Source organism: Hyalella azteca, unplaced genomic scaffold (genome assembly GCF_000764305.2).
Source record: "Hyalella azteca isolate HAZT.00-mixed unplaced genomic scaffold, Hazt_2.0.2 contig13886, whole genome shotgun sequence".
In the NCBI taxonomy this organism is placed as follows: Eukaryota; Metazoa; Arthropoda; class Malacostraca; order Amphipoda; family Hyalellidae; genus Hyalella; species Hyalella azteca.
The window spans coordinates 317,647-331,356 of NW_025943791.1; positions in this window are offsets into that span (position 1 = coordinate 317,647).

Below are 13,710 nucleotides of genomic sequence, written 5' to 3' on the forward strand. Positions count from 1 at the left end.
ATCCTCGAACTGTTAATGTAACTCATAAGAAGTCAGATATGAGCTTAGAATAAATTGTTCATCTTATCTTGAATCACCATACTTTTCATCTATTATGAGATTAGGATTTGCCAAATCGTAGAATAAAATACACAGACGTAAAAAAAACGCTACCAACATCTTAAAATGTCAAATCTCGTTATCATTACGCGACACAACCCAGAATGCAACAACATAGGACAATAAAAAACGTGATGCATGTTCTATAATCTACACAAATGCATACCGATTTTATTAAAAATCTCTTCTTTGTTGCAATTAATGGCTCGTACCGCGTAAATGATGGTTGGAAAAGCTACAAATTAATGATTCGAAGCGTCCATAAGAAACGTCAGTCCGTACTTTCCTTTCCAGGAGAAGTTTAAAAATGTAAAAAAGGCTTAAAAAATAATCGAGTACCTTAGTTTTCATGATCTAGCTTAAAAAGTTGTGTCTTGTGAATAACGCTTATGTTCTACGCCACAAAAAGTACCCGAGTTTGAAAATTAATTTTTAATTAATTTAACTACACCTATGTAAATTTATCAAGGAAATTGATGAATACCATTTCTTTCAAACTTGTTGAGGTAAAAACGAAATCCTTATCTAAATTTCATCTGTTTATTGTTCTTTATTTTTTTTGAAACAATCACAGTGAACAATTCGCCTGCGTTTTATTTTTCTGACATATCATGCAAGTTAAATTCGAGTCTGGTAGCCATAAAAATACGAGTTTGAACTTCTAGTTGTTGCATTATTTTCAAATTGTTCGTTACGTTGTAAATTTTTTTCAGGAATAAACGGATGACTGAAAACACTATTCATACATAACTGATTCTCTGTTTGTGTTTCCGTACGTCAGGTTGCAAACTTGTGGCTGTCAAAGACGTGTACTTCTATGACTACGACTTATACCAGGAGTATCTCCCCCTCTCCGAGGCCTTTCATCGCTGCTCCGACTACAACTGCGTGATGTTGTTCATTGATTTTTTCTGTAAGTTTTGACACAGATGCGCTCATGGCAGCTTTTGATCCACGCTCAAGTCTCGAGATTGAAATTTTCGTTCATATGCAATATATTCAATTATATTATAGATATTCTTAATATTTCGTATTTAATAGAACAAATTCGACAGTAAGTGGGTTTAATTTTGAATTTTGAACAGAAATTCTATGCTCTAATTGATAGGAATAATTGTGGGAGTAAATTATTTAAGAAATAGACGAGATAAACAACTAGAAAATTTGTGCGAGTAAATTATTTATTTAATTATTTTAGTTATTTATTATTATTTTAATTATTATAATAATTATTATTATTATATTATTTTATTATTATTTTAAACTTAATCATTTATGAAGTAAATTCCGCAAAATAAAGCATTTGCGGAATTACCTTCATGTTAAAATGTTTAGCCCCATAATCTAAGAGGAACATTGGGATACACACATAAATGTGTACCTTGAGCTATATATAAGGCGTGANCTGTAGGACCGGCTTGTGGAACATCGTGTGTATCTGGAGGGTTGACCTTGTATTGTCGGACCGGCTTGCGGAACATCATGTGTATCTGGAGAGTGAACCTTGTACTGTAGGACTGGCTTGCGGAACATCATGTGTATCTGGAGAGTGAACCTTGTACTGTAGGACCGGCTTGCGGAACATCATGTGTATCTGGAGAGTGAACCTTGAACTGTAGGACCGGCTTGTGGAACATCATGTATATCTGGAGGATGAACCTTGGTAATGCATTCCAGAGGCCAGCCCAATTGACTACAGCTGCTTAGGTACCAGGATGACAATATTTATAGCTTTTAGATGGTTCATGTTGGCTCCAGGGCTGATTTGAGCGTTAATTTGCTGGTCTACGGCTGCAAACCCGAACCTTGTACTGTCGGAGCCGCTCGCGGTGCCCACGCGAATTTAACTTTGTACTAAAACTCAAGTTGGTTTCAACACCCTGTGTGATTATGATACATAATACATGCATTTGCTGTTGCGGAGTATGTGGCACGATATGCTAATCACTATTTACTGATGTGAAGTATTTTGGCGCCATATTTTAATCACCATTTGCTGTTTTGAAGTTTTTTGGAACTAAGGGTGATTCCATTTGTCATATTAAAAGGGGAGCATGTAGGCAAAAATCTATTTTCTATGTATATGGTAGAATCATCTCCAAACTTGGTACACATATGTAAAGTCAAAAATGATTACTATTTTGTTCGTGTGAATTTTTTGAAAAAAGGTGAAAGAAAACGTGAAATTCATAGAAAACGGCAAAAAAGGGGGTACTCTAAAAAAATTTATGACTGTTGCAAATTATATGCTACAACGTCGAGACACGTATCATTCGATGCGTAAAGACCATATCTAGCGATTCTCGAAACACTTTTTCAATTTTTTTCTTGGTTCACTTGTTATGATTTTTCTGAAATTTTTCGATTTTTCAACAAATTTTTGAATTTTTCCCTTTTTTCAAAATATTTTCAAAGTTAAAATGAATTTGAAAAAAAAATAGTTCGAGAATCGCTAGATATTTTAATTGCAAATCGAATGGTACATGTCTCATCGCTGTAGCTTCAAACTATAGGAGTTATAGAGTTTGTCGTGACATTAAGTGTGAAAGTTAAGGAGGACGCAACAAAGACCCGGGTGCACCGCAATAGGCGGTCAATGTAGCATAGATACCAAAGTAAACGTTTCTGGAGCTTGATTCCAATCAAGGATGGTGGGAGCGACTACATGCACACGTACCCGTACGACGCCCGGAGGCACACTGGCTTACACTTTCTAAAAACACTGTATTTGTAGTGCTAGGCAGCGAATTTCCCTCAATGTAATTACTGAAGGAACTCCCCCCCCCTGCCCCCCTTTCATGAAGTATGGTGTACGTAAAAATTCACGTACAGAGACGGTATTGATACCGTTGGATAGCTCAGAATGTCAGCTTCAAGATGAGACTAAACACGTAACTGCAGCACAACTCAAATAGACACTATATTGAAAGAGCTCAGCAGCTAATTAGTTCCTATCTAATTACTTAAAGAACTCCCCCACCCGCCCCCCTTTCATGAAGTGTCGTGAATCTAAAAATGGACGTACAGAGATGGTAATGGTATCGTTGGATAGAGCAGAATGTCAGCTTTAAGAGTAAATTAAAAACCGGAGAAGCCGAAATCCAAAATTTTTGCCCACATGCTCCCCTTTTAATTAAGGATTATTCATTACGATTTATGTTCAATATTATGTTTGGTAAAATCGTAAATTATTCATTTCTGTCCGTGAAATAATTTTTTCTCTACATATTATGCACAATTTCATGATTTTATATATATACTCTTAAATTTATCCACAATTTCGTGGTATTGAAATATTTCGGCGCTATGTTGTTCATAATTTCCTCTAGTGAATAATTTGTACCATTTCGGAACCGTTTAGTGTCGTGAAGTATTTTCGCTTATTCTTAATCTATGTTTGGCAATTTATGAAGTATTCTGTGTCGCGATATTTTTTACACAACACATTTTCACCGCGATTAAGATTACCAAGACTGGTTAAGATTTCCTAATATAATAATATTATTATTTACATGAAAGATTAATTTACTGTGGCACTGCATTCTAATATATATGATGCCCATTCTGTTGCGAAGTATCCTGGAACAAGTATATAGTTCCCTTTTATCTGTAGTTTATCATGTAGAATTATTTATGCTTACAATAAAAGTGCATGAGTTGATGAATTGACGCAATAGGAAGCCCCTGATTAAGAATACATTTCGACTAATCATTGACTTTAAGATTCCAACGACTTCTTGGGGCCTACGTCATGTAGTATGTGCCCCGGTCTTTCCCGCTGGCCTTCAGGTTCTTCTCCATTAGCCTGAGAGTCAGACGCAGCTCCAGGAATCTTCAATTCTGGTTTCCGGGAATCGCTAGCTGGGCTGACCATTGGAGGTGCATCCACCGCCATTTGTAACGATGATGCATTTTGATTTTTTTACTACTCAGGGACGCTCCGCTCTCCAGATAATCCTTTTCTGACTTTACTTTTCTCATTTGGGGCTTCCAACGCTGTTTTTCCTTCACGCCTTGTCGCTTTTTTGTTCTCTTTGGAGAGCACAAGCCGGCCACGGCTTATTACAACCCGTTGCCACAACCGTTGTTCTTTTCTGGTGTAAAGCTTTACCCACATAACATATTCGGTCCATCCACCACTACATCGCAGACTGTATCTGTCTCTGCTCTTACCAATTTTCTATTCCCGTGTGTCCTGTCGCCCAGAGGTTCACAGAGGCTAGCACAAAACTTGGAGGTCCAGAAGAGTCTCTGAGCACCACCTGGTATATACCACCGCGTATCATCAATACTATATATATGTCTCTAATGTGCACTGTTGTTTGCTTTAAATATTCTTACTCACATATTCTTATTAGTAAAAATGAGTAAGAATATATTTTACTCATATATATTATTCTTACTCATATATTGTCTTAACAATTAGTTTATTTGAAATGTGTGCTGTGTGAATTTAATGGTAGGGCTCTGAGGCCAGAAGTAGTACAGCGGCCTCCTCTATCTCGCACGCCGAGACGGGATGCAAACATTATGGCCATGGATATTGCCATCCCATCAACAGCTCCCCTCTCAACATACGTTTAATTGAGTCATTGTTACAGATGTGTGTCCAGAAATAAGCGGACTGGCAAACCGCCCCGAGAAAACTCTACTAGTTACTTGATCGTTTATTTTATGTTGGCAACAGAGCGCTAACTGACGTAGTGAAAACTATTGTACGGTTTCGTATTGATTAAAAAATAGTTACATTATCAATGCGCAAGATTGCAGAGTGTCATCTGAAATTTTTTCTTTTCATGAATTTTGTCCCATATAAGGAAAAAACTTTCATTCAGGTAGATCCATTTTTTCGTACCACTTTAATACCCACCATAAAAATGTATACCTGGGAGTGATATTTCCATGTCGTCAGAATTTGGATGAAAAATTTAATTTCTTACTAGTGCCACTTTAGTAATCGCCCAGGAAACTGCCATAAAAAATTATTAGCGTTTGTTGAAAGCGTTAATTGTAAAGTTTGTTGATGCGACAATTCTATATATCGTGCTCGAAAATTTTTAGCAAATACTTAATGATAAATTTCAAACATAGGAGGTCAAACAAATTATTTTAATTAACTGTAAATATCAGGCCAAAGCGACCGAGCAAGGCGATGTTCCGAACTATTTTTTCTGGACACTTAGCATAAGCAATCTAAGCATTCAATTGTAAGCTAATGTTCCACATCAATATAAGTGCAATCATTTGATTGTAAGAAACTCTCTTTTCCACTACTAGCTTACTTTTAAGCACATAATGTTCCGGAATTATAGTGAACTAAAAACTTATCATATGCAAATCATCAGTAATTTTAGACATCAAACAGATTCGCTCGCTGCAATCGCTTCCTTTTGTACTCTTCCATGGAATTGAATTTGGAATAAGCGAACTTCTCTCGCCTTTTACATGCCGCTCAATGGGGCGCTATCTAGGCGTCGATATCGTTTACGTGCGTATTTATTATGGCTCAAATAAAGATAATACAAAGGTTCAACCATACGGATTAACAGCCTCGGTAGGAAGATTTCCTACTCAAAAATTCTTTCTCAATTTTTAAATTGATTTCTGATATCTCTAGTATTTTAGATAGCAATATCTCGTGAAGTGAATGAATTAAAGCACGGTATTATCATTTTCACCGGTTTCTTTCATCGTTCGTAGAATAAAAACCTTTTCTTTATCTATATCAAAGAATAAGCGATCACTTGCATGGGTAGTGGCAGTCATCAGATTATGATAAAGAGGCATTAGCTTATCGCACTGCTGTTAGTTGCAGTGCAATAAGTCACGCTACCTGTGAGTTATTTTAGCAATATAGCTCAAGAAAGTTAGGCCAAAGATGAACTTATAAAAGGTATTGTTCGGATAGACGCATTGCCAGTTGTTCTTGGGCAGCGTCTTAATTAGTTTGCAGCTTGGCTTTGGAAAAATATTGTGCTTAGATTTAGTAGGCCTGGATTTATGGTACTTCAAAAATATGGGCTTTCTACATGTCCTTTTATTTCGTGGAAGTGATAGAAACTAATTTTTATGTGAGCTTTGGACGTTCTTCGATTATCACAGGCTTCCGCCCATGCTCTACTGATATCCGTTAATGATATGCTCTGAATTTGAAAGTGATACCCGTTTCTTTCTTGGACATTACGTTTTCTGACAATTTACAGAAGAGAGTAAAATAATGCACGCATTCAAACGGAAATTGAAATTACTATTTCGTAGGTTCCATTAGAATAATTATTTAAACTGATATATGCCCACTGATGCACGATAAATCGATTTTGTGTCATGTGTGGCTCCAAGGCTCCTCATTAATTGTTATGAATGAATTATGAATTTTTTTATTTCAGTTTATGAAGAACCAATTCCAAGTTTTTGTAGTTTTCCCTGAGATGTGAGAAAGAATCTTCAGAAATTGAAGCACGAAAATCGCCGATGCTGGCTAAATCTGCTTCAAAACATTTTTTTAAAGAATTTATAAGTAGACGCCATTAAATTTTCCACATCGATGCCATCAACCAATTAGTCCTCAACATCCATGAAAAAATAGAAAGTAATTTTAATTTATTTTGTAAAATTTATTTCATTAGCTCTTACAAGGTTTTGTAGTTGAAAGCTACTCATTTATTTCCTTGCATATCCCGAATTCATTGATATGAATTATCAAATTTTGAATTTGATAATGTTAAAAAAAATGGATTGAAAAAAATTACTTACAATTAATGAGTAGTATTAAAGTGAGCCTGTCACAACAGTTTATCTAAACAGCTTAAATCATGGGTTACCAATCATTTACTCACAATCTTATTTCGAAACTTGACGATGAAAATTGACCAATTACCACCGAATAAAGCCTGGTCATATACCCACAATCTTATTTCGAATCTTTACCATCAAAATTGAGCAATTACCACCGAATAAAATCTCGTCTTTTAGGCACAATCTCATTTAGAATCTTGACCATCCAAAATATGAGCACTGTCTTCCGATCAAAAACCTGACCATTTATCCACAATCATACTCCGAATCTTATCCACAATCATACTCCGACCGAGCACTTTCTTACCGAGAACTCAGGGCTTAACCTAGAGCGGCTGTCGGAAAAATTCTTCTGTGGGATGTAAAATTGATTTAAATTTTTGAAATATTACCAGAACTGGGATGCTCATCTTTATTTATCAACACAAAGCTGTATGGTACTTTATACGTTTCATTGTGGGGTAAGTGCCAGTCATTACCCACACAGTAAAACAAGAATGGAAATGAAAGAGACTGGAACTGAGATTTTAATGCGAGGCAAATTAATAACAAGGTGGGCTTTGAATATAAGTATTACGACGTGGAAAAATGGTGTAAAGAATAATACCCTTGGCAACGTGCGTATGTGTTGAAGATTAAATCTAATGATCGTCGTTGAAGATGAATAAAGAAATAATAATACACAATAACAATTATTCAGACAATAAAAAGGAGCCTATTAGAGCTTAAACTAACCTGCAGCGGGGATCAGCCGAACGATAATGACTTAACGAGAAAATTCTGTGCGTGATGTTAACTTCCTAACGGTGTTGCCAAGGTAAAGGTAAATCATAATTTTATTACCAATTAAGGGGGAGGTTCACCCTAAAATTTTCGGATTTGGCATTTCGGTTTTTAGTATCATCTTAAAGCTGACATTCTGCCCTATCCAATGATACCACTGCGATCACTCTACGTGAATTTTTACTTACATGACGGCTCTTTAAATGGGGGCGGGTGGGGGAGTTCCTTCACTAATTAGATATAAGGTAATTAGCTGCTGAGCATTTTAAATATAGTTTCTACTTGAGTTGTGCTGCAGTTACGTGCTTAGTCTCATCTTAAAGCTGACATTCTGAGCTTTTCAACGATACTACTGCGATCGCTGTAAGTAAAATTTTACGTACACGGCTGCGCTTTAAAGAGGGGTGGGGGTGGATTTCCTTAACAAAATAGATGGCAGGTAATTCAGTCGCTAAGACTACATATATTGGTGTATCTGGATTCTGGCATCAAGGCTCAGTTACCCTGTTCGCTTCGTACGGAGACGTGTGCTGCAAGTCGCTGCTAGCTTCCTTGAGTGGAATTAGGCTACAGAAGCCTGTAGTTTGGTCTCTATGCTACATTGAGTGACTATTTCAAGGCGCGCGGAACTTTGTCGCGCTGTCCTGAAAAGTTCAACTTTTTGTCACGGAAAACCTATCTCCTCCTAGAGTTTTGAAGCTACAGCGATGAGACATATACCATTCTATTCGTAAAGACAATGATATTACTAACATCAATCTGCAGCTGATTAATTTTTCCAGAATGGAACATCACCACTTTTTGGACATCTGTTATTATGTCGTCAAGTATTGATCATTAATCACGACAACGTGCATTATTCACATGACTAATAATTTGACTTGATTTTCGTTTGTCAATATGCTGTAAACGTTGGACCTTCAGTTGTTGAAGGGCAGTGAGAACAAAATAGGTTGAGTTTCTTATTTATTTTATTGCATATGTGTACGCTAACCGTGTACTTGAAAATGTAAAATCGTACGTAAACGTGTACTCGAAAATGCATGAACAAACAATTAGCTTTTATGTTTTCTAGATTAAACAAAATTTACGTGTTTCGCCCCTATTTGTATCAGTTTCAAGCAGCGGTAATTGATTCCACGGTTATTTTCTCGTTTACAGACAAATTGTCGAATTCAAATTTAAAACAATTCCGTGTTGGGATTCCACTGTCACCCACCAACTCCTACTTCTAGGAAGGTTCTTAACATGGTGTGTACTATTTCATAAATAGTTTCTTTCTTCAAATATTTTCATTGAAATTTTGATATATTTGAATTCACACATAACAGATCAAATTGCAATCTCAACGCTCCATGGAGACCAATCTGATTATAAACAATAGTGGCTCGCGCAAAAAATATACATAAGCTTTTTAAGATAAGCCTCGTAAGCTATATCAGATAATGGTTCGCGTCTATTTTGCGGGAAAATATTTTTTACATTTAACATAAAAATACATTTCTTGCCATTATTCGTAGTCAATAAAAAAATTATGTTTATATCAATACATGCGATGGTTTTTATACTAAAGCACTATTTATACCTATATTCAACGTGTGCGAGGAAGGTTCTTCTACCCCTGAAACATTGAAATATAATGAATTGTTTTCAAAAGGACTAGATAACCCAGAGTGAAAGAGAAAAAGAGTGAAATATTGAAAGAAAAATTTCACTGCAACAGTCACTGTCTCCTGTAGTTTTCCCTGAAATTGAATATATTGAAATTGGAATAATTTCGAAAATGTACGAACAACATTCTAATCGCAAGTATTACATTACACTATATTCACATGTTACATGTATAAGTATAATTGATATGTATTACATGTATAAGTTATTTTACATGTTATAAGTTATTACATGTATAAGTTATTATAAGTCATTTTCTGATTCAGAGTGCCGAGTAATTTGTTACATTGGAGGTTGCGAATTATTCAGGAGGATATAAATTGTTACGTCAACTGCTGTTTTTAGACATTTTGCATGTCAATTTATTCACTCTCTTGTAAAAAAGAACATTTAGTGACTATGTAGCCGCTAGAATCGTGAATTCAGTATAAATTCAGCAGCGAACAAAATGTCAAGTAGTTGAGGTTTTTCTCTTAACATGCTCCAAAAAGCAACTCCATCATCAGTGTATTTCATTAAAGGCCCGTATCCTAAATAGGGCACTAGCACTACGAAGTAGCACTACGCACTACAAGCCGTAGTGCGTGCGGCTACAAGCCGTAGTGCGACATGGAACACTACGGTTGGCATGCTAAATAGGGCACTAGCACTATGAAGTAGCACTATGCACTACAAGCCATAGTGCGGCATGGAACACTACGGTCGGCATGCTAAATAGGGCCAAAAGCATAACGCTCACTACAAAAATCTGAAGTGTCCTACACACCGCACTTCACGACGACACTACGGTATATTTCACCTTGTTTACTTCGTCAGCTATGGATCTGTTGGGCTTACAGCAAAGGCATCATCGCGTAAAAACCTCAGGAACTACATGCCATGAATATAAAAAAGTGTACCGCTTCAGTGAGCAACATGTTATTCTTATGGCTAACATTTTCCTTGGCGAAACAGATGAACAGCGTGGGCATTCTTTAACAAGAAAGGAAAAGTACTGGAGTGTTTCCTCAGATATGTTGGAGATCCTGGATACCAGATTAATGTGGGTGAAAAAATATCCGTCCATCAGTCCACTATAAGTAGGGTCATCCTCGATGTAGCTGAGAAAATAGCTTCTAAATGCAAGGATTACATACATTTCCCCACAACTGCAGAAGAATTACAGGAAGCCCAACAAAACTGGGGAGTGAGATTCACTCACCCATATGCCATCGGTGTGATCGACGGAACATTGATCCCCATACAGAAACCTGCAGCGCGATATCATCCAGACGAATATATCTGTCGAAAAGGATTTCATTCCATCAATGCTCTTGTGACATGCGACGTGAATGAAAAATTCACAGCGGTTGACATCCAATGGCCAGGATGTACTCACGACGCCCGAGTTTTTCGCAATTCTGTTGTAAAAACTATTTTGGAACAAGAAAATGGAGATTCTTCTGCAAGAACTTTCCATGCTTCTCTCTTTTGTTCAATGTCTTTGGGAAGCGTGGACTTTGAATATTTGATGGGGAAGGTGCGCAGACGCGTTGCGAATTTCAGCTCACCATCACAATTTTCACTAGTACCATTACCATCACAATTAGACATTTTACATCAATCTTCTGCAAAGAATGAGAATTACTTAGGCAATAATTAATTATTTGAGCACTTAACCACCATTCTTCAATAGACTAATAGCGTAGTGCGGCACTATAAAGTACTCTAACATCGAAGTAGCACTTCAAAGTCTTTCTGCATACGAACCAGTAGTGCGACACTAAGCGACACTAAACATTGTAGAGCTACTTCGAAGTGCTTAGTGTCTGTGACGTATTTAGCATACCAACAGGATACTTCGTAGTGCGTAGTGCTACTTCGTAGTGCTAGTGCCCTATTTAGGATACGGGCCATATATAGTCTAATCATTACTTTTCAGACTTGATGCGAACATTTTTTTTCATGCATAAATTTCAAGAAATGAGGCAAGAAGTAATCTCCACTACGTTTTCATTGAATTGAGCATCATTTTCGGGAATTTAGGGTGTTAGGAATTTTGCATCGCGTTTCAGCAATTTCAAATTTCACATTCGTAGCGTTATCGAATTTCATACCAAAACTATCAGCTACTTCATCATTGCAGGGCAAAAAGCTGTCTCGTAGTCTAAGATGGCTAGAGACTTAAAATGCCAATAAGCAGTTTCATATCAGAGCAAAACGGCAGGACTATTGACTATCGAATGAATCATTTTGGACGACTCCTTAATCTCACATACAAAAAATTCGTTTAGCATAGTAAATCTTAGCATACGACAAAGATAATTACTTCATATCAACACGTGCAATGATTTGATTCTATCAAACCATCATTTTTTCTTTTATTCCAGTCGAGAGAGTGAAGACTTCCGCTTATGGAAGATTATAATAAGTCTATAAATATTCAAAATCAGGATGAATGATGATCACTAAATACAACGAGCGTCAATAATTCATACCAGACAGATTACCTGTCATCGTTACTACCTATAATTTTTACTGAGGTGAATTATTGGAGTGACAGTTTGTTCTGAATGCAGTTCATAAGTAACGATATATTAAAATTACAAAGAACCTACAAATCTTCTTCATTCGTATTAACTGCCAACACAGAAGGGTTGCTGCATCATTATATCCAACGAAATTGCCGAATTACTCTTTTTTTTATCTAGACACATGCATTTGGCTATCAATTTTTAAGTGGATACATTTATCTCAAAGATTAATGTTCCGACAGTATCAAATTAGTTCCTGCTTTTAAGATTCGAATACTGAAAACGGTCTCAGTATTTATATCGGTAAACTCGCAATACACATGAGCGGAGCAGAGTAAATGGACAGACAATGATAGGTAGCAATGATAGGTAGCATCTATTCACTATCATCATCTTATTGATTTCATTAAATTGCAATGCAATGCACTACTCACTTGACGAGAGGTTTAGCCATAAGGTCGTGGTCGACTGGGTTGCGCCAGTCAAGTCCTGGGTTGCGCCTCAGTTCGTACTACAGTTTATTAAGTATGCACTGAAACTACGTGGTGGTGAAACACTTGACGTCACAGCAAATTGAGGTCAGTACTTTGGTTATCTTAAATTTTGTTTACGATTTCTCACAAAACCTATCTAAAGATGACCTCTACGGTAGCATTAATTTGGCGGTCACCTTTCTTTTCCAGTAACCCATAACGTTCGATATGACGCGTCGCAGGATGATTAACATTTACTTTTATCCACATTTATTAACCATACCGCAAACGGTTTCTGAGAGCAAAATAAAAGAACAAATGTACAACAAGAATGAAGAACTAGTGATTCAACGTTACAATAATTAAAAATTAGCATTAAATTTTCTAATTAATAGATCTTTACCAAACAGTTCGGGCACCGTGCCGTCGCACCAGTCACAAGCCATGAATAACACAAAATGATCTTTTCATCCGAACTTGCTTACTTCTTTAGAGTAATTTTCAGTAAACATTACTGAATAAAGACGAACTAAAATGTGCGCTTGCACTATCTCTTCCTATTATCCCTTAATTTTTTTGTAGGTATTTGGTAATCCTGACAAACGCTGTTTTCCGATTGTTAATGCTAAGACTGAAACGTCCATAGCCTGAGCTGTGTTCAAATCGTGGTTTATTATATAGTAGCAGCTGAACATGGTGTAGCTGCGCCTCATGCGTCACTAATTTCTGTACCGCGATTTTCCTTGCCAATTTTTTGCGATGAACAGTTTTTTCTTGTATTTGTTCTCTTAAATTTGTACTCATTTTTGTCATTAATGTCGTTGTCTGCCAATTTTACCAGCATTTTCATTTAGAGAAGAAGCCTGTTCACACTGGGGCACATGCCGGAGGCCAGCTTTGCCAAATATCACACTTAGTTCATATTCCTTTCCATTAGTAAGAATGCTAGAGTGCACAACGGCCAATGAAGTCAAGTGCTCAAGGTCATATAGCGCCGGATGTCCACAGCCACAAATAAGCTTGCCAAAGGTAAACATGGCCAAACCGCATCTGGCCTAACCTCTATAGGCCTAACCTATACGAGCGGCAACCTTTCTCCACCCAAAACAAACCTGAGCGGACCTAACCTAACCTCATTGGCTGCAAGAAGTTAGAAAGGCGGTCCATGTGTGCTGGTAGAGCCAGTCATTGGCCGCAAGAAGGTTGTGAGCCGGGACAGCGTGAATAGGTTAGGCCAGAAGAGGTTAGGCCGGAGTAGGTACAGCCGGATGGGGAACTGCCTGCTTATGAGCGAGCATGCTTAAGCAGTGGCTTAAGACTTACGGCGCTATTATCTTTCGGCAGTGTGTCGCTAGTCTGGATTACGGAGTTCAAGC